Below are 20251 nucleotides of genomic sequence, written 5' to 3' on the forward strand. Positions count from 1 at the left end.
CAATCCTTTATATCTAATCATAGTTTCTAAAAAACACTTTCCAGCTTTTGAGGGGAAAAAGAAGAGGGAGAATAAACTAAATAAACAGCATTTTCTTTTCCTGATTAGACAAAGGCCATCAGAACTTGAGACACTGAATGGGGGGAAAACAACTGTTTTGCACATTATTAATTTCCATACTGAGGTCAATCGAATAAATAAAGCATAAGGAAACATGTACCACTAACACTGAAGTTGTGCTGCAGGCTGGAACCCACAAACCCAGAAAGAGCCTCCTTTGATAAGCCTCCAGCAAGTTCTCAGCACAACCTTTAACAGGACAGCCCATGGGACCAACCAGGACAAAACTCTTGCATTTATGTCATCACTCTGTACTTGGCTTTGCCAACAGATTGCCATTTCACAGGAGCCCGTGGCCTTCTTAGCCTTGGGCAGGGGGTGTGATCTCCAGTATATATTGTGAAGTATTGCTACTGTAAGAAAAACTGCTAAGCTTTGAAGAGAAGCAGCAGGCAAAGCTGTAACAATACATGCTTAATTCACAGCAATGATTGCACTCCAACACCATAAACCAAGGGAAGCCAGCAGGAGAGGAAACCCCCACACTTAGACATTTCCAGAAACATTTTGAAAAATTTGGTTTATATATTGCTTTGGACAATGCAGAGATGTTTAATTTTAATTACCATAAGGGTGCTGAGAGCACAGATGGATGCCTGTTAATTAAAGCTAGCATAGTTCTGCATAAATTCAAAGAATAAATCAAATAAATAAATATCAGCCTCACAAGAACATTTGAAGTAAAAAATGGTAATGAGTTTTGGAAGGAAGGAAGGAAATTGTTGTCACTGGAAAACAGCCAGCAAAGATAACAGACCCCTACCAGCAGGTGACCATCAGTAACAACTCTTAACAGGAAGCAACTTGTCAGCCAAGGCTGTAGATTAGAGGGACAGCCAGAAGCCAGGTAGATATAACTGTAGGTATAGACCAATTCAGTCAGGTCCTGTCCAAAATCCAGGGGGAACAGCAGTAGTAAAGTAAATCACCTCTCCTGAGGTAGGAGCAGGAAATAAATTGAAAAAAAAATCTAGTCAACATGGATGAAACTAAAACACACAACTAAAGACCACCAAGAAAGATCACTGCTACGTCTTTAATGAAAAGGCATGAAGTGGGAAAGCAAGGACAATGAAACATGGACAGCTAGATAAGTCTCCATTAACAGCAGTCTCTGCTAGATTTCAACAACTGAGATATCTATATCCTTACATATTTAATTTAGGACTCCAGAGAAGTGACAGGTTCATAGCCCTGAATACTTAAGTGTCTCAAAAATATCAAACGAGGAATATTAAAGTGGGAACAACTTTTGCAGACACTGTCACATGATTTCCTTTTGACACTGAAAACAAGGACATCAACTGTAAGGATGAGTTTCTTGCTAGAGTCAGTATCTGCAGTCATCAGCATCTCACAAGAAAGAGGTCAGCAAATAGCCTGAGCCTGTAGCTACTTTCAATAAACACAAGCCTAAGATGAACCAAAATCATCACAAAATCACACCTCATACTTGGCAACAGACTCAAGATGTCACTCCACAAACTACTCTGGGATATAATGTATAAGCAGAGTCCCACAACAGCCCCTCCCTTTTGCGCCTTTTGGTAGGTTTAACGAGAAAGGAGCAGTTCACAGTACACCCCAAAGCAAAACTCTCCCTTCAGCACTGTCTTATTCAAGGAACAGGTGTGACAACTACAACTGAGCCATTTTAGGGGATCTGCATCTGAAGAGAAATAAGCCATGGAAGACAAACTTAATATACAGAAATGGATTCATGAATGAGAAAAGCTTCCATGAAAAGCCAAGAGAAACAGATTGGTCCTGATAAGGAGCATTTACCACTTCCTTAAAATACAAGACCTGGATAAGTGGCAATACCCCGTATGGGAAAGACAACTGATTTTACAGGTGAGCATTCGTAGTTACAGGCAGCACAAGACAACAAGTAGAGTCACCAATAAAATGGGTTATATAGATACACATTATTTATATAATAGAATTGTATATTTATTATATACAATATTATATTTATTTATAACATAAATTGATTTATAAATAATATACAAAAATCAGTCTACAGATTCTATCAAACTATTTCACCATAAGGAAATACCTCATCATCTTCTTAAACATTTGCATGGTTTTCTTCTCTACAAAAAAACAGCTGTAGTAAGACTGAGATATAATATCATGCCAGTGTCTTCAGAAGCATTAAAAAACCTTCAAAATATCAACTGCAGCATCTTGCAATCTTACCATAACAACTATGCAAAAACTAAGCTTAAGTATGGCTATTTTAAGTATAGAAGATCTTGAGGTACAGAAACGTGACTGAGTAATCACATTTACAAAGTACCCTTAAAAAAATGCAGTGATACAAAACGCACTAATTTATTCCAGTAGCTTAAACATTCCAGAGAGACTTGCAAGACCAGCATTGCTCCTACTGATACTACACACCACCATCCTCTTCAGCTTGTGTTAAAACTACTGGAGAAAGCAAAGAAGATATCAGTAATAGCAAGTATGAGGCACTGCAGACGGGAAAATTAATTTTAAAGAGACCCTCAAGGAAAAGATGGCTAGGTTTATGTTGAAAAGCTTAGTCAGACCTCCCCAGTCCTGGAAACAGTATAAACACATCACTGCAGCCTTGTCTTTAGGCTAATCAGCTCTGCCGAGCAGGAGGGCGTGTTTGCAGAGGCAGAGCACAGTGTTAATGCAGTTATGCTGTTCCTGGGACCTACCTTGTTAAGCACTGCACTGTGTAGGCACATGCTAAATGGTTCTGGATAACAGCCATTACTCCTCTTACATGTGACTCTGAGAAGAGCTGAACTTTTGCATTTGATTTTAACATTTTGTTTTTGAAATCTGAACAAATAAAAGCAGCCAAATAACTCACAAAAGGTCAAGAGCCAAGAAAACACTGAAAACCTAGTGATTTCTGCAGCATTAGAGCACAATTTAAGATATTTCCAAAATATGGCATTTGAAGATTGCTTTCTCTCAGTTTTCAAAAATGTACATAATTCCTTTACATAGTAAAGATGACTACCAACAGACATTACTTGCCAAATATTAATTATTCTGTCTTTTAAATGTGGTGATTACAGAAGTATTCTACAACTGTTTCCTCCTATGACACTCTGCAGAGCTGTATACCACGGGTTTCAGCTGCATCTGTGTTGAGCTATTTTAATTGTGCCCACAAATCTCTTGACTAAATGCTCTAAATAAAGGATTGGTACCTTAATGGTTCTCACCTTTGACTCAATCTGAAGCCCTATTGGAGATTACTTCCAAATGTCAACCATTAGCACAGAAAAGCCCTCTATTAGCCTGCCTGGTCAGTCTCCCCAGGACCCATTAGCCACTAACAAGCTGCAGAGCCCTGACAAACTCAGAGTGATGTTAGAGATGCTGGAAAAGGAGCACCTTCAGGAAGTGCAATCTGGAAGATGTGGCTGCTTCACTCCTGGGAGGATGATTACATTTTACTGAGTGCCTAACACAGTCCTTGAAGCAGGAGCCAACGACCACTTCAATCTGAATGCTCTGATTAGGAGGCTACAGAGCCAAGGTCTTTCTTGCCCACTGTTTTCTAAGTCTCATCCCAGCTCTAAGACCTAGATTTGAGATACAGAAGGCCAGGACCTTACCCCTCCCTCCAAAGTGTACTTACAGTGATGGCTAGGAATATCTACAGCCAAAAGAGAAATCAAGAGAATCTCCTTACTACCTCCATGGGCACTCCAACAGCTTGGCAACCTCACCAACTACAGATTGTAAACACTGTTCACCAGCCCTGGGAAAAGAAATTGCATCTGCACAAGGTGCACACCTGATGTGGCTCCCAGGAGAGGCAGGGAGGCAAGGCAGAGCTCAGCCCTACTATTTCCAGAGGTCACTGGGGATACCCCCCTATTCAGCCCGCTGGAGCACCATCTGTCTTGCCTTTCATGCCCACCATGGAGCAGTTAGAAACTTTCACATGTAACCTGGATACTGCATAGCCCCATTTCAGGGTCAGCCTCCTCTTAAGTTCAATACCACCTACATCATATGCCTGATGCCAGGGGCCCAGACACAGAACTGTAACAGCCCACATTTGCAAGTGTGCAGCACCCTAATAACTCATTTTACAGTGCAGAATTTCAACATCAAGCTGGCTGGACAGGTTGCCATCCCTGCCTCTGTCTCCCAGGCACTCAGTGCCTTCCTCCCTCCACCCACACCTGAGGTGCACATCCCTGCCTGCTGGCCATGTGATCGATGCTCACAAGATCAGTGACATAATCCAGGTTCAAAGTGGATTATATTTAACCCAGCCCCCCACTCACTGATCTAGTTCATAGCACAACGTTACACCAGTTGTACCAGCACAGCCAGTGGGGCAGGGAGCACAGCCAGGCACGAGCAGAGAGTAAGAACAGCTGGAGTAGCAGGAAACATCAGGTTACTGCAGAGGCCATGAACTGTGGCTTCAGAGGTGACCAAGTGCCGTGTCATGTAGTTCCATCCCCAGTATGGTTCTGCATTCCGTAGGAAGCCAGGGTGACACAGTGTAAAATACACAATGATTTCAAAAATGTCATGATTAGACCACACAACAATCAGGCTGCTGAAAGCCTCCTGACCCTACAAAATGCTCATACAGTCTATTTCTTTCCAAATGCAGTGCTGCCAAGCTCATTGGAACACCAGCCTGACCCAGGAGTTACACCAACCCCTTCAGCTTAATTATGGCACTGTTTTTCAGGTGACAAAGGAGACAGCTTCACAGAGCAACATCCTGACACCACTGCAGTCTTCAGGTCCCTGCCTGCTGCTGAGGTAAAATTTCACACCACGTTTTTCTGCTACAAAAAGAAGTGCTGGAAGAAGTCAATCAGGTCTAAATACGCTGGTTTTAAGTAAAGAAATCCAAGATCCGTCCTAGCAGTAAGTTGAGTTGAAGATTTACCTCAACATCTGCTGACACCTCTAGCTTTCTAATGTCAGTCTCTTTACTGCTTAAATGGTTAAAGAGTTTTCCTCTTTGCTGTTCACTCTACATTTTCTTCATGCAACTCAATCTAACTTTCTTGCTGATTCAGTGCTGCAAAGCACAGTGCCCATGCAGCCCACAAACTGGATGGACACAAATACTGGGGAGCACATCAAGGATGTGGCATCACTTCTCATTTAGCCATTTAATACATTTAACCAACCAAGCTAAAAGTAGTGATTCCAAAAATTTGAACTCCCCCTGCACAAGACTATCACAGAAGACCAGTTTGGATTCTGGGCATTCATCCCTATAAATCAAGCAGGAGACATCAATCTCCATGCTAGTTAGAGACACTAATCAAGCTACCCAACTTAAAGCATCTTCCTGTACTCAAACACAGCAGCATCACACCAAGGAAGATGGTGGCTTGAACAGCCTACTTGCCTTAGATCCTAAATGAGCCACAACAAAGGCTGATGACAAATAGCCAACTTGCTCACATCCCAGCTTTATTCTCCTCCACACTTGTAGTACAGTTTTATGGCTACACCAAGCGCTTGTCCACACACACATTCTGAGAAAGAAAAAAAACTACAGCCACTTAATATTGTCAGAGCAGTGTTTGGGATCACATTAAACAAGGCCAAGTTCAGAGCAACTTCTTAAATAGCTCATCCCTAGCCTATGAGGCAATCACAGGCTGTATGATACATGAGCCAGGAGCACAGGCTGCTCTCCTGCTCTCTGGCTGACAAGAGAACCCAGAAGGCAGCACATCTGGCAGAGCTTTCACAGGAAAAGAAAGGCTGCTTCAGTGAAAGAAAAGCTCAAAATTGGTAGAGAACAATAAATGATATCGTCCAGAGAATGGATAGTACCCAACCCTCCTATGGATCAACTGAAATCAGGTGTTGCAAGCAAGTACTCAGAATTTCAGCCAAAATTTCTAATCTAGTGCTAATGATTTGAAAAAGCACAGATGTCCATTGCTGTGTACCAGCCTGCAGACACTGTTTGCACAAGCAAAGTTTAATCTCAAAAAATAAATATGGGCAAAGGGAAATATTCCTGTTTACCAATTAAAAGATCATTTGCATAACCACCATCTGGAGTCACTTTTTCCCCCCACAATTTAAATGAATGAAGAGACCCTTTCCCTCTATGCACAGTGGATATGCCTTTAATGGCTGTAGCCTTTATCTTGTTTTGAGTCAGATACTGAATGATCTTTACTTACCACTCTAAATCAACTCTGAATATACCCTTTGATAGGACTGTTCTTTCCCAATTATGTCCATTACTGTTAGTCATCTGCTTCTTTCATTTACTCTGGGTCTTGTCATGTGCTCTTAATATAAATGGAGTTTTGCCATTGATTTCAGTAACAACAAAGTGGGAAAAAAGCATTAGTCACAACACAGCATGGTCTGACAGCACTAAGGCCCAATGCAGATTTTCCTTGCATCCAATTTATTTCTCATTACAGTGATGGAATCCAAAACTCAGGCCTTTCCTGCTCCCCTCCTTCCCAGTTGCTCTGTGCAATGAGAAACTGAACTTTGGATAAGTTCCATCACAAAAGTGCCAGAGGATTGTTCTGGGGGATGTTGCAGATGAGGCATTCCCTGTAGGAAAGCAGTGAGAACCACCTCTCCAGCACACCCATGTCAGGCACTGTGAAAGCTTTCTGCTCTGGCTCTACTCTAACCCACTCATTTGCACTTCCCTCCTAAAAAATGTATATTCTTCTAACTTTTAGACTTTCAAACACCTAAAATCAGAAACCTCTCATTTGCTGACTTCAGGCCTCTGCTTTGGAATTATAGTCAAGAGACAAACTTGGCCACATACAAATAGATTAAACTGTATTCAATAAAAATGGAGATGACTACAAGATTTCAATAACTAAAAATACTTGGGATTTCTGGAAACATGAGTTCAACACAGAAATTCTTTTCCTCCACCAGATTTAAGAATATTTCATGATAAGATACTCAATAATATATCTGCTCTGAGCAGATATTGAGCATTTCATGGGCTTTTTATAAAGAAGTCCAATTGTGACAGTAGTTGACAGAGTACCTAGTCCATTGTAATTTCAAATTGAAACCTTTGCCTGAAGATTAATTTTCATATTTGGTACATAAGTAGATGTGTATCCAGATATTGGTGTTCAAAACAGTTTTCTAGTTAAGGAAATTATTGGCAATTATCTTAAGTTCTGCAAAAAGACTGGTGTTGGCCCACTGAGTTACACTGATAGTTTCAGATACTCTTTGAATGACACGTATTGCTTGAGTGATAGTTATTCACACTGCTTTTGATCCACAAGTATACATGGCATGAATAAGCGTGACAATATCTGCAAAATATGTACAGACTCTTTTACTCAATAATGCCAAGAACACACAAGGAAGTCTTATTTCATTTGGTTTTAAAAATGAAATTCAGTTGACTTCACACAAAAATACTGTGGTACAGGAAAGCAGCAGAATCAAGTCTCAAAGCACATAAATAGAATAAAGACTAAATGTAGGGCCAAGAACTAAAATTGAATTACTTGAAATACTGCTATCCTAAATACAAGATTTAGAAAATAAAAACATACAAAATTTAAAGTGTCCCTGCCCACGGCAAGGGGGGTGGAATTAGATGATCTCTAAGGTCCCTTCCAACCCAAACCATTCTATGGTAATTATATTGAACTTCACATTTCATGTTTTTCAGTACGCAAAAGAATTTTGATGTTCAGTATGTGTGTTATAAACTATCTATAAAATCCATTCTGATTTGATCTGTAGCCCAAGTCTGAACCATATGTTAGATTTGATTTAGAGCACATTCACTAGATTACTGACGTGGTTTAATTCATGTTATTTACAATTGGGAGAGCTTGACAATAAGTAGAAAATAAATTACACAAGTTTATTGCACCCTCCCTCTCACTTACACAAGGAGTGATTATAATGAGAGTTATAATCATGGAAGATTTAAAAGAGATGGACACACAACTCTGCTGCTGGTTCAGCATCCAGAAACACAACATAGGCCCCACATACTGATGAGGGCACATTATGCACAGACAGTTGTCTGCAAAGCACTGGCACAGCACTAAACTGGGCTTTCCTCTCTCGAAGCTGATCTACATATTTGACTGTGTAACTCATTTGGGCTCTGTCACCAAACACTTCCAGCGGGGGCGGCACGTCACACAAACAAAGAGCATGAACCCAGCAGATGGCTGCCAGTTCTTAGAAGATGACACATGTTCCTGTAGCTGGCACTCAAGATGCATTGAAGATCATTTGATTTCACAGAAATTTGGTCTTGCACTGTTCATTAGGCTGCCATGGATGTTTAGTGCCTCACAGTTGACTGCAAACAGCTTTATCCCACTGTTGTGTTCCATAATCTCACTTTTCCTTTCCAAAGGAAATTCTCTTCCAAAACAATCCAAAAACCTTAGCTATATATAACACTGAGGAACGTAGAGCTATCACATGGCTACTTTGAACCCTGCAAATGCAAATACATTTGGAAGTACTACCCTGTTTGGAAAGTATTCATGCCAGAAAGCTCTAAGCCACAGAATCCATCAGCCAGTCCTTCTCTAAGAAGGTAAATGATTAGGCAATATTTCAACTTCATTATCCACAGGAAAATTCTTGATTTAGATTTGCACATGACCAGATTAAAGTTATGTGATTTTTAAAAGGAGAGGAACCAATTAAGATATATTAATAGTTCTCTATACCTCTTAAGCATTCACCATTCTAAAGCTATAACTTCAAGAACCTTGTGTTGAAGAACTTTGGGACAATATCTCTGAAACAGATCCCAGAGAGCAGGGCTTTTTCTGTGGAAATTGGCCAATTCTAAGAGCTTTTTTAAATAAGCTTTTTAATTTGTGTATTTTTTAAATTCACTCCACTAACACATTTGATCATCACTTGTGTACTAAAACAAGGTACCATATCTTAAGCCAGCACACCCAAAGTTTTCTAGAAAACTGAGTAATGCTTTTTCAGAGAGAAATTTCCAGCCAGCTAGTCCTGGATTTGGCACGGTTATGAATCTGATGAGCTTCATTCAGAAATATTCATCCTTGCGGAACTGAGAAGGCCATTCATCTCTCCCCACCAAATAACCAGCTGATTTCGTTATATTACCTACTGTACATTTCTGCTTCCCATCAGAAGAGCTCAACTTGCCATTGAAATAGAGGTACTCAGTAAAAATCAGACACATTGTCAAATGACTCAGTGCATGGCCCATTACAATGGATTCCCTGCCTATCATTTCACATACTGAAATGTAAGGCATTTTGTGCTGAATATATTTAAGAATATAATACACAATCAAATCTGAATCCTGATTCATAGCAATAATGGCAGCATCCTTTTTAGTCATTTCAGTCAATCAATTTGCATATTAAGGGCTCTTTTCAAGTTTTTAACAGTAAAAAAACAGGGTGAAGAGACATGGCCCCTCAAGGTAGCACTTCAGTAAGCATATTCTTATACTAAAAACCAACCCACACTGTCCCTGTGCCAAAACCCAGGCATATGCATGGTCAAAAAGGGTATGGAGGGAAAAAGGACTGGGCTGCATCTGCCCTATCTGAAGCTTGACTTCTAGGTTTTCCTTCAGGGACTGCAGGAGTATTTTCTCTGTTGTCTGAGAGGTTTTTTTCTTTTACCAGTTACCAGAGCCAGCCTGAGCCAGTACTGAGGTGACTGCCCAGGCCATCACTTAACTGGATCAGACCACGATCCATTACTGAAACAAATATTGCAAGTGAACTTGATAGATCAGCTGTTTAGCTTGTTGCTTCCACTTTCCAAGCAGCTGCAGCTTTTCCCAAACTCACCATATTGACTTTCTGACAACAAATGTCACTACAGTGAAATCATGATGAAGCAGCAGATAAGAAAGCAAGAGTGCCAGATCAGCAACACCAATTCCCACAGCGCCTTAGAAATAAATAGGAGTGTTCAAGAAGCCAACTGCTTTTATAAAGTATCTCTCTATATATAAAGTATTCCTGGAAATACAGGGCAAAATCCCTCTTTCCTTTCACATCAAGCACCCTAGTTTCAGTGCATGAGATTATGCTAAATTCCTGCTAGGACCAGAAGTGTCCCTCTGACCCTAAAAGCTTCATTATAAGGCAATTTGTAAACACAATCCTCACTGCCTGGACACAGGTTGCCATAAAACTCTATGTGAGAGAAACTGCTTGCCAGAGATGTTGCTGGGATGTGGCATAGTTCCAGACTGGTACAAGTGCTGGGGCACCTACTGCTCTATACTCAGCTGCAGAGCAAAGCATGGAACTTACAGAGCCATCCAGGGCAAGAGGAAGTGCCAAAGACTGAAGAAAGCCAAACCCAAGAAGCAAGGCAAGTCTAAATCAAAATACAAACACACCTGGAAGCAATTATTAGGGATTCCAGTTCCACTTTAAGAAGTGGGAGAATATACTTCAAGGACTGCTCAGCCTAACAGAAGGGAAGAAGTGTTGTTACAATGCAATATGCTTTATTAGAACAAGACATAAAACCCTATACTTGCACCTCTTTACCTAACCTCTACTGTAAATCTGTCCTGCCATACCTAACTCCCAGTCCTAGTTCTCAGAAATTTATTTTGATTCTGCTGCCTGATAAGCTCATGCTATTAAGTGTAAAAATGAAAGTGATTTCCATTTTTGTTCTTCAGACACCATGTCTTCTGTGGCCTGCTCATGCACCACTTGTTCCCTAAATGCCTGACATAAGCATAAAAAAAGGCTTCTTCTTTCTAAATTACCTTACAGCTCCTTTTTTTTTACTTAAGAGAGGTTTATCTGAAAATTAAACGTCTATGAGTTAAGATCATATTCTAATCTTAACATAATTATATTTTTAACTAAGCATAATTTTTAAATTAATACTCTGTTAAATTAGCAAGCCAAACTGTTCCCGTGCCCAACCATGGCCTGATCCTCCAGCCACTGAACCACCTCTTGTACCACAGCACCTGCCCCTGTATATGTTTATCACACAGCCTAAACCTGGATAGCTGAAATACAAATGTATATGCAATTAGCAACCTTGCTAGACCATTTTAAAAAAGACTTACTGCAAACATTTTCTTAAGTGATTGACTATTTTTATGGCTTTTTTCCCCCACAGCCATTGGCTCAAAACACTTGATTATTCTTAGGGGATCTGGACAGAAATCAAGAACTCTTGGACACAGGCTCCCTATCAGGCACAGTGCCCTGTAGGCTGCCCATGGCTGTTTTAAGTCCTAATTGGCCCCATCTGGGGTTGTCCAAAACCCCCAGAGTCATCCAGGAGCAACATGATCTCCTCCACCCATCCTCATCATAACCTCTCTCTGTAGAGAAGCTTCGCTCAGGTTAGAACGAAGTGTCCCACACAAGACATGAGGTGCCTCTCCCAGGTCACACTGCCTCTAGAAGAGTTACCAAGACTTTATGGCTAAGTAAGTGGATAATGGAGAGGAGTAATCTGCATCAGTGATGTATCCAGTGGCCTGAAAACAGAGTTCTGCACATACATAAGGATGCCAGAGTGCTGCATTTGTGTCAGTATTATAGTCCAATAAATGCCAGAGATACATTGCTTTCACTGAAGTACCAGAGCTGAGTTAGAAACAGTAATAGCTTTGTATAATGAGGTATTTACTGTTTGTGTTAGAATAGCCATATGTCAAGCTTTTCAGACAATAACATGGTCATTGTGCCACATATCTCCTCACTGCCCCCCTTGTTCCTCAATTCCCAGAGTACCCAGCACAACCTTGTACCAAAGATGCTGGTGCACTAATAGGCAGTGTGAGTACAGGGAGTTTATTCATCATCTGCATATCATGGGATACCCACCCGTCTCCCTCCAAGCCCACCTGCATAACATGGAAGCAGAATGCCCAGGCACTAGCAGCCTCCAAAGAGAGCCCTTTGCTCTCCCCTCTGAGCCCTTTACAGATGAGTCAGAGAAGAAATAATAAGGGTAGGCATCTTGATTTAGCTTCAGTAAGCTAATGCAGAACAACTGCTGAGAACACTTGAGATAATTGTCTTAATTATAGAACAGAAGTACTAACTAAATAGTTATGAGATTTTTTTTAAACATAAACCATTTTAAATGCATCATCCGCCTGTGCACTTAGCTCCTCTTTCTCTAAAATTATGTTTAGATTTTTCATTTCTTCCATTTCACCTTCCCACAGGAATAAATTCAGCAGCTATGCAGAAGGTTGTTACACATTGCCTGTATACCAAAGGCAAGAAAATCCAAGGTTTACATGTGAGAATAACTTATGTCTATTGTTTTAGCCAGGAATTATAGATTATAGGGACACATATTCACAGGGCTCAGAGCAGTCAATAGGACTTCAGCTGTGAGCCCACACACATGCGTTTTCTCAGCATCTCCTATATAGAGACTGATAAGAGAAAATGAGGAGCCATTACCAGATGTTGTACCAAGATCTGAAGCCTTCAGTGAGGAAAAGGCCATTGATTTCTTGATAGGATTTAAGGCATCTGTCTAAGTATAGTTTACAGGCTATGCCACAGCCAAAGCCAGCAATTGCAAAACATTAAACTTCAGAACAATCATTCGGATAGAAGTGACAAAGATAAATGGCTGGCTACCCTTCAGAGCAAAGCACTTACCCAAATTATTCATTATGAAAGGACTAATTAAGCGACAGGGAGTCTGATCACCTCCAGGTTCTGAATGAGACAGAAGCAAAGAGACAAGAGCTCACCTGTGCAAGAGGGATGAGAGGTCAGGGCAGCTGCGTTCAGTTCAGAAAGCAGAGGAAGAGAAACAGACACTTTCTGTAATTCATCAGCAACTGCAGGCACGGGACAGGTCTAGATACACTAAAGGACTCTGCACTGAACCCCAACAAGACTTAGAAATGGTAAGGCAGCATACACAGATTTTTCTGTCAGTACATGTGTGTAATGAATGATCAGCTCCAAAGCCTCTCCTTACCTGTAGATTTGTCTGAGCGTTGCACGTCCCTGAAGAGGTGAGCATACACAGGAGTGCTCAGGTGCCCGGAGCCCAGCAGAACACGATGCCTGTGGCACCAAGCAGCCCACAGCGGTGTGCCAGCATTCCATGGCACAGACAGGAGCCCAGTGACCTCACAGCAGCAGAGCACCCACCCCACACCCCAGGCACACCAAACCTTCCCCTCTGGCTGCAGTCAACAGCCCATGGGCATCATTGCTCCAGAAAGGCCCCTCACAGGCTCCAGTCATTCCCCAAAATACATCTGGGGCTCCCCAGCAGCAGCAACTGGGCTGCCAGGTGGGAGCTTACTCCCAGCTTCCCATCACAGTTCACCCACCCTGGGCTCACAGTGAGCAGAGGCCTTCCCCACATCTCATTTCCCCCTCAGAGCCCACTTGACCAAGCATGGGCTTTGTGTTCTATTGACTCATTTATTACACTTCCCCAGATGAGTTTTCTTCAAGATTCAGCCTCTTCCACTGCCAGCCCAAAACAGCCCTCCCAGAGCCCTGTTGCCAGTGCCCATGTCCTCAGCACAGTTCAGCAGACAGCAGAGGCCCCATCCCAATGCCACAGACACCCCCACCCTCCCCTTTCCATGCTACCCCCACAGCTCAGCCGCCGTCAGTGGCTCACCTTCTCATCCTGAGGCACCTCACGGGCTGCAGCTCCTGCGCAGTGCACGGCCACCTGCATCACTTGGGAGTCTTGTTTCTTGCTTCAATGCACTCAGGAGCTTCCTCAGTCCCAACTGGTGCTCTTCCATGTGTTTTGTCAACTCTTTACACTGAAGAGTGTCTGAGCACGGCAGTCCTGCCACCTCTCCCCATTGTTCAGGGCACAGCAAAGCCTCTGCACTGAAAGGAGCTTTTGCTCAGGCACCTTCCTGCAGACTCACAGCAGTCCTGGGGCTACGGACACCCTTCCCCTCAAAGGTACCTCAGGCAAAATCCCATCAGCCCAGAAAGCACCTCCCCTGCTGCATTTATCCTCCCTGAAGGCCACCCCCAGGAGAGCTCCTTGAGTGCTGCCCCACCTCACCCAGCTGCAACCCATCAGGCTGATGGCACATGGCAGCCCTGGAACCATGAGAGCCAGAGAGCCGGCTGGGCCTGGCAGGGCATAGGTATAGACAGAAATAACGGGGGGCAGATCAGTCCTGTGGGACCTGGGAAGGCAGGGAAGACTTCTGCTTTGATCCAGTTTTCCTGAGAAACTGTTACCTGTCTGTGAGGTGAAAGGGTTGAGCAGCACAGCCCCCAACTGCTTTCAGGTGTGCGTTTTCTATATCAGGTGTCAGACATTCCTAATTAGCACCTGCAGGGCACAGCCTCCAGAAAGGCAGTGGTTGCCTCTCTAGTGTGGCATCAGACAACGTTTCCTATTTAAAGTAAAATAAAAGGGCGGGGGGGCCTTGTATGTGAGTTGTGCCCTGGAATGAGAGCTCCTGGGTTAAAATAACACAGCAGGTATTCTCTGGGCAGTAGCCACATTACTGCACTTTTATATTTTTACCTCTTCTCAGTAGGAAAGAATGTGCAATTAGGGACTGGATATTGAACTCTTACAAAATCGAAGTGTTGTGGTCAGCACCGGCTGTTGCATTCCCATAGAGGAGCAGAGAAACACAAAAAACTGTTTCCCACCACTTACTCTTCACCACTGTAATTCTTTGAAACAGGTATCCTTTACCACTGACAGCTCTGACAGTTTGCACTGGAGCTACAGCCAGTGAAGCAAGTGCAAAGCACATAACCCCATCGAAGTCAGCGTGATTCAGCCCCAAGCTCTGCTCTGGGAGTCAGATTTTTTCATTGCTTCATGAGTTGAAAGACCCCCAGTGTCTCTAACCACCCCACTGTGGCATTGGCAGCGTCTGATGTAGCCATCTCACTGCAGAACCATCTAGGTTGGGAAAGACCTTTAAGAACTTTAAGTCCATGTCCCTCAGCACCTCAGCTACGGATCTTTTCAATACCTTCAGGGGTGGTGACTCTACCACTTCCCTGGGCAGCCTGTTCCAGTGCCTGACAATCCTTTCAGTGAGGAAATTTTTCCAAATATCCAGTCTAAACCTCCATTTATGCACCTTGAGGCTATTTCCTCATTTCCTATCACTTGTTACTTGGGAAAAGAGAGGGTAAGGAGATATAAGGGTGTTCTGAAGAACAAAACAGGTCACCACTCGACCACCTAAAAACACCTGCTCACTGAGCATGCAAAGTGTCTGATTTTAGCAAATGGACCAAATAATGTGAGATCTGAAGGGCTGATCCCAGACCAGTACAAGAAACATCCATAGGAACCACCAGTGGCAAATAAGCAAATAATGAAAGCTGCCAGAAGTGATTCTGGAAGTTACATAAACACTAAATATGTCACTTTTCCATTTTATGTCTCCCATGATAAACTGTTATGAGACATGCACATGGCTTGAAACAGATAATTGTTGATAACCCTGACTGGTGGGAGAAGGAACCATCTGGCAGATGGAAAATAAGAAGGTGCCAAGAATTTAGCAGACTAGGGGGCTTGGGAATTTATGCACAGAGGTCTGAAGAAAGGAATATTTAGACAAAAGTTCAGCAACTCTGTTTCTATCTATACACAAAACAAATTGGAACATCAAAAGTATCCAAGTAATTATGAAAATAATTCCTCTTTGAAATTCATCATGAATTGTGAGCAAAATAAGTGAATCTAAAACTGTGAATTTAGAAGTGAGGAATTCTTTGTGCATATCATGATTAACCACAAATGCTTATAGCACATAGCATCACCACATTTTATCTTCTATCCTTCAGGTTTCTATCCTCGCTGCTTTTAACATGCAAATGCCTTTATTCATCCTCTCCTGACCTTGCTGCGTGGTATCATTTGTTTCTTTCAATTTTCCTTAGCAGCATTTCTTTCTTCCTACAGCAGAGAAAGAGCAACTTCTGATAAGCTCCGCTTTGTATTCCTTTCCTTTCTTCTAAGTGAATTTCTTTTCCCTCTGCTCTCCCCTTTATCCCTCCTGGGTAAAACAATGGACATTGCTGGATGCAGCATTCTAATTGTGAATCCGCATTTTTCCACTGAGATCACTACTCGTTAGCCATTTTGCTGCTGACCCTTCACAACAGCTGAGCTGCAGCCAACATCTATTGCAGTCAAGGGGAAGTGAGGACATGACCCAAGTCAGTAGTCACAGGCAAAACACAAAATTAATGAATTTATGTAACATAATTAGTGATTTGGGGCTGGTTTTGCTGAAGCATCGTGGGTCACCATGAGGACCGTAAAGCACTGCAACAGATTGCTTGGGGACATTGTGCTGTCTCTGTCCTTGCAGGTTTCCAAGACCCACCAGGATAAAGCCTGGAGCAACCTAGTTTGATCTCATAAGCTGGCCCTGCTTTGGGCAAGAGGTTGGATGAGAAACCCCCAGAGGTCCTCTCCAATTTGAATTTATGAGGCCATGATTTCCAGAGGCACCCTGAAATATAACTCCCACTGATTCACACATAATATTCCCATTGCAATGAAAATGGCATAGGAAAATATTCTTGAAAATCTCACTTAAAGCTAACTAGCATCTTCAGAGTTCTTAAAATTGTAGCTGCAGAGCCCCTTCCAGTCAGCAACTCTCACTTCAACAGATGCCATTACAAACAGGTTGCTGAGCAGATCCTACCAGCCTTCCTCACTCAGACTGCCCTGCTAATAATTTTTCGTTTGGGGAGTTCCTACAACCCAATTTTCATCTTGTTTTTCAGCACAAAAGTCCTATTTTCATTCAAACCCCATCAGAATAATGCCATTATATCCAGGTAGAAGTCTGTGGTACCTCATATTAAAAGACCTGCAGGCTGTCCTGGCTACTCACCAATTTTTTTGATAGGAACAATGAAATGGTAACTTACCACTCAGCCTCAAGTCCCTTCTCATCACCCTGTTTATAACAAGCACATTTCTAGCTCAGACACTGAAATGGACACCAGAGAACTCACCCACATCAGTGGCTGTAAATGGGTCCCTTGCATACAGAATTTTCTTCTGTGAAGGAATATGCCACATATTTTTACACACAAATTTACAGCCTTATGTTTCACTGCAGAAGCAGATGATTCTTTAATCCCAGTTCTCCCATTTGCAAGGCCATTAATATTATGAATTTTTTTTCATAGTTTTCGTGGTATCAGTGTGTGTGAGGAGTGCTGGCTCTTCAAGAATCGAGGGAAGACAAGACACCTGAAGTTTTGCGCTGATTCTCTTTGAACTTGCACTGATCCAACTCTAAATACTCAACAATGCAGGCCCACTCTCGTGATCCTTTCACGATCTCACGATACAAGGAACCCTGAGCCTCAAATTAAAATAAATACAAGGAAATTTTCCAACTTGAAAACAATTCTGTGTTGTACCAACTCTATGCTTTTTTTTTTTTGCAGAAATGACAACTTACACGAAGAATCATGGATGTCATGGCAGCCAAGAGCCGTTATTTAGACACATTAACAGAACTCATTTGTTGCCAGGGAATCCAAATAAAGCAGATAAACCTTACTTTTTTACTTTAAATGTGTGCAATATAATGAGTATTGCTGAAATGTTATTCCATGTATTTTTTAATTATAAAACTTGCACAGTTGTGTAAGATCTTGCTCAGGATCTCTGATTCAAAATGCAAACCACATCTACAGACTGCCAGGGTAACTACAAGAAAGCACTGACAATTGAAGTTGGATACATCAATAGAAAGCAGTCTCACACTCAAAGCCTCCAAATTAAATCTGCTTACCTTATTCATATGCATAATTCCAGCAGAGTAATATTTATACAACACTCTTAATTGAAATGGCACTAGAATAAGAACATTTTTGATCCATTTGATTAAGTAACATAATACAGGCAGCATTTGCCTGATGTCTGTTCATGTAAAGCAGCCCCACACACTTTGACACAGTTGCCACTCACCACTCCAAAGAGACCCAGCCATTCCTGCATTTACAGGTGGCACAGGAGCAAAGCTGAGACACCGACTCTTAGACCACCTCTTGTGGTGTGCAAGGGCTCATGTTAAACAGCTTTCACTTTCAAGGACACAGCAACTGGAAATGAAGGGGGAAATACAGAATAATCTCACTACTCTTCTCGTGGCCTGTGGGATGAAAAACACTTGTTTCAGGATTGATTATAATCCCCAGTATTTCATCTCTAGAGATCCAAGTTGTAATCATAATGGGAGAAAAATGGTTTGTTCCTCTTCACCGTCAGGGTATGAAGTTTGACACCTGACAAATTACAAAGTGATCAGACAAATAAAGAATTTCCTCTTTTTGTTAGAAAGACTGAAAGACACTTCATCTAATGATTTTCTCATTGTCAGCTCTGAGCTTAGAGGCAGCAACTTACACACTTCTACACATCTTGTGTTTTAGTTGATTCAGTGGAGGACAGAGGGTTTTCCTGTGTTTTCATGCACTGAATGATCCTTGCCATTTTACCATACTAGTACAATTTTCTGGCTTTGTTCACAGCAAAAGGCAACACATAGTTGCCCACTGGCCTTTCTCTTCCATCACACCAACGTGTCAAGTCTTCAGAACAGTCTCACTTCCCATGCAACTTAGTGCACCCTGTACCTTGTGTATGCTATTGATTCTTCACTAAGCATTAGCTTCAGCTGAAGAAACACACTGTAATTATTAAATCAGACAGAAAGCAAACCCAGGCACTATTTTTAAGCATAAGAGTCAAGTTTATTTAAGTATTCTGACCTCAGCTAGCTGTCCCTCTCACAAAAGGAAAAGCTCTTTTTTAATCATGTTCATCATCTTTCTCATATCCTATTTTTTCTATAATTTTCCACATTTAAAACTTTTTTCAGCTATGTTTGTTTTTTTAATTCCTCTAATCCTCTTTTCTGAATATAAAAAAGGACTAAAAATGGTCTTTTAACAGCCAGTTGTTCACATACTTATTTTTTAATACAGCAGCATGAAACATAGGGCTTAGCCCACTAGCATTTTCCACAAAAGCAGGGTCCCATTCACTTCTCCTGAAGCTTTACCTGAACAAAATTGCTGTCCTTTATTTTCACAAAATGAGCATTGCATTACTTCTTCTGTTCACCCAAAAAATGCTGAGGTACAACTGTACAGTACGTTGGGTGATTCCTTGCTGCAATGTAGTAGGTGGAGCTCAAATTATGGACCAGAGTCAGATGTTGTAACTCTACTGGCACAGTGTTCATATCAGTAAAGTGAAGCAGATGCTTGCAATGCACCATTATTAGAAGAGCAGCGAGTGCTCTCGCAGAATGACAGGATGAGCTTTTTAATATAATTAGAATCCAAAGGAGATTTTTGGAAGCTAAGTCAGTTGGGCTCATCTGTTTCACACTCCCAAAGGCAGTTAATTCCTGCCCACTTTACTCATCCCGAAAACTTTTCCAGAAGAGAGCAAGGAATTCTGCACACAGAAAGGACTGTGCTTCAGCTTCCAAAATCAAAGCAGCTTATGCTGTAACATGCTATCATGAAAAAGCCCCATTTAGAAATCTCAGCAAAGTTCCACGCCTAAAGAGAGCGGGAGCCGAGCTCCCGGCGCAGTGTCCCATCCCCGAGGGAGCTGGACTGGCTCTGGGCAGCTCCCTGCTCTGCAGAGGGGCTCCACAGCTCCCACCCGCTCTCCTGCCGGGAGCAGCGCTGCCAAACACGCGGCTGCCCGAGCACAGACAGGACAGTGCGGTGGTAGCGGGGCAGCTTCACTGAGCAGTGGAGGGATGAAAAGCAAGCGACATGCTCCATAAGCAGATCAGATTTTCAAGCCCTGCCCCAGGAAACACCGACTGAAGAAACGAAAAAAACCCACAGATACAACCCAAACCCAAACATCCAAAATCCACTCAGCACCGCACTGGAACACGTACAATGGTAACACAAAAGACCTCAATCCACAACAACACAAGTACCTTTGTATATATTTTAAACACCAAATAAAGTATCCCTCCCATTCTTAGCACTGCTGTCTGGAATTTGGGAATATATCCTAACGGGCCAATTAAAAGATCTCCCATTGCTAGATTTTGTGTGATTTTACTGATGGTGAAGATGAACTGAGGGAAGATGATGTGTAATGCAGTCATTCAGCAAGTGTATAGGCAACC

General features: G+C 42.1%; 2 long non-coding RNA genes across 4 annotated transcripts in view; one reads left to right on the plus strand and one right to left on the minus strand.

The window, feature by feature from the left end:
* Nucleotides 1-13197, minus strand: part of LOC135419699 (uncharacterized) — a 65512-nt gene extending 52315 nt beyond the window's left edge. For both annotated transcript variants that reach the window (XR_010433105.1, XR_010433104.1), the window contains exon 1: nucleotides 13075-13197. This is a non-coding gene — a long non-coding RNA (uncharacterized LOC135419699). The remainder of the gene's footprint in view (nucleotides 1-13074) is intronic.
* A 101-nt stretch (nucleotides 13198-13298) lies between these two features.
* On the plus strand, nucleotides 13299-17646 carry LOC135419700 (uncharacterized). Of its 2 annotated transcripts, XR_010433107.1 has the most exons (3): nucleotides 13299-13395; nucleotides 14034-14224; nucleotides 17532-17646. It is a non-coding gene; the product is annotated as an uncharacterized LOC135419700 (long non-coding RNA). The 2 variants fall into 2 exon arrangements; XR_010433106.1 differs by lacking the exon at nucleotides 13299-13395 and having other exon boundaries at nucleotides 13407-14224.
* The last annotated feature ends 2605 nt before the right edge of the window (nucleotides 17647-20251 follow it).

Source organism: Pseudopipra pipra, chromosome 10, assembly GCF_036250125.1.
Source record: "Pseudopipra pipra isolate bDixPip1 chromosome 10, bDixPip1.hap1, whole genome shotgun sequence".
Lineage (NCBI taxonomy): Eukaryota > Metazoa > Chordata > Aves > Passeriformes > Pipridae > Pseudopipra > Pseudopipra pipra.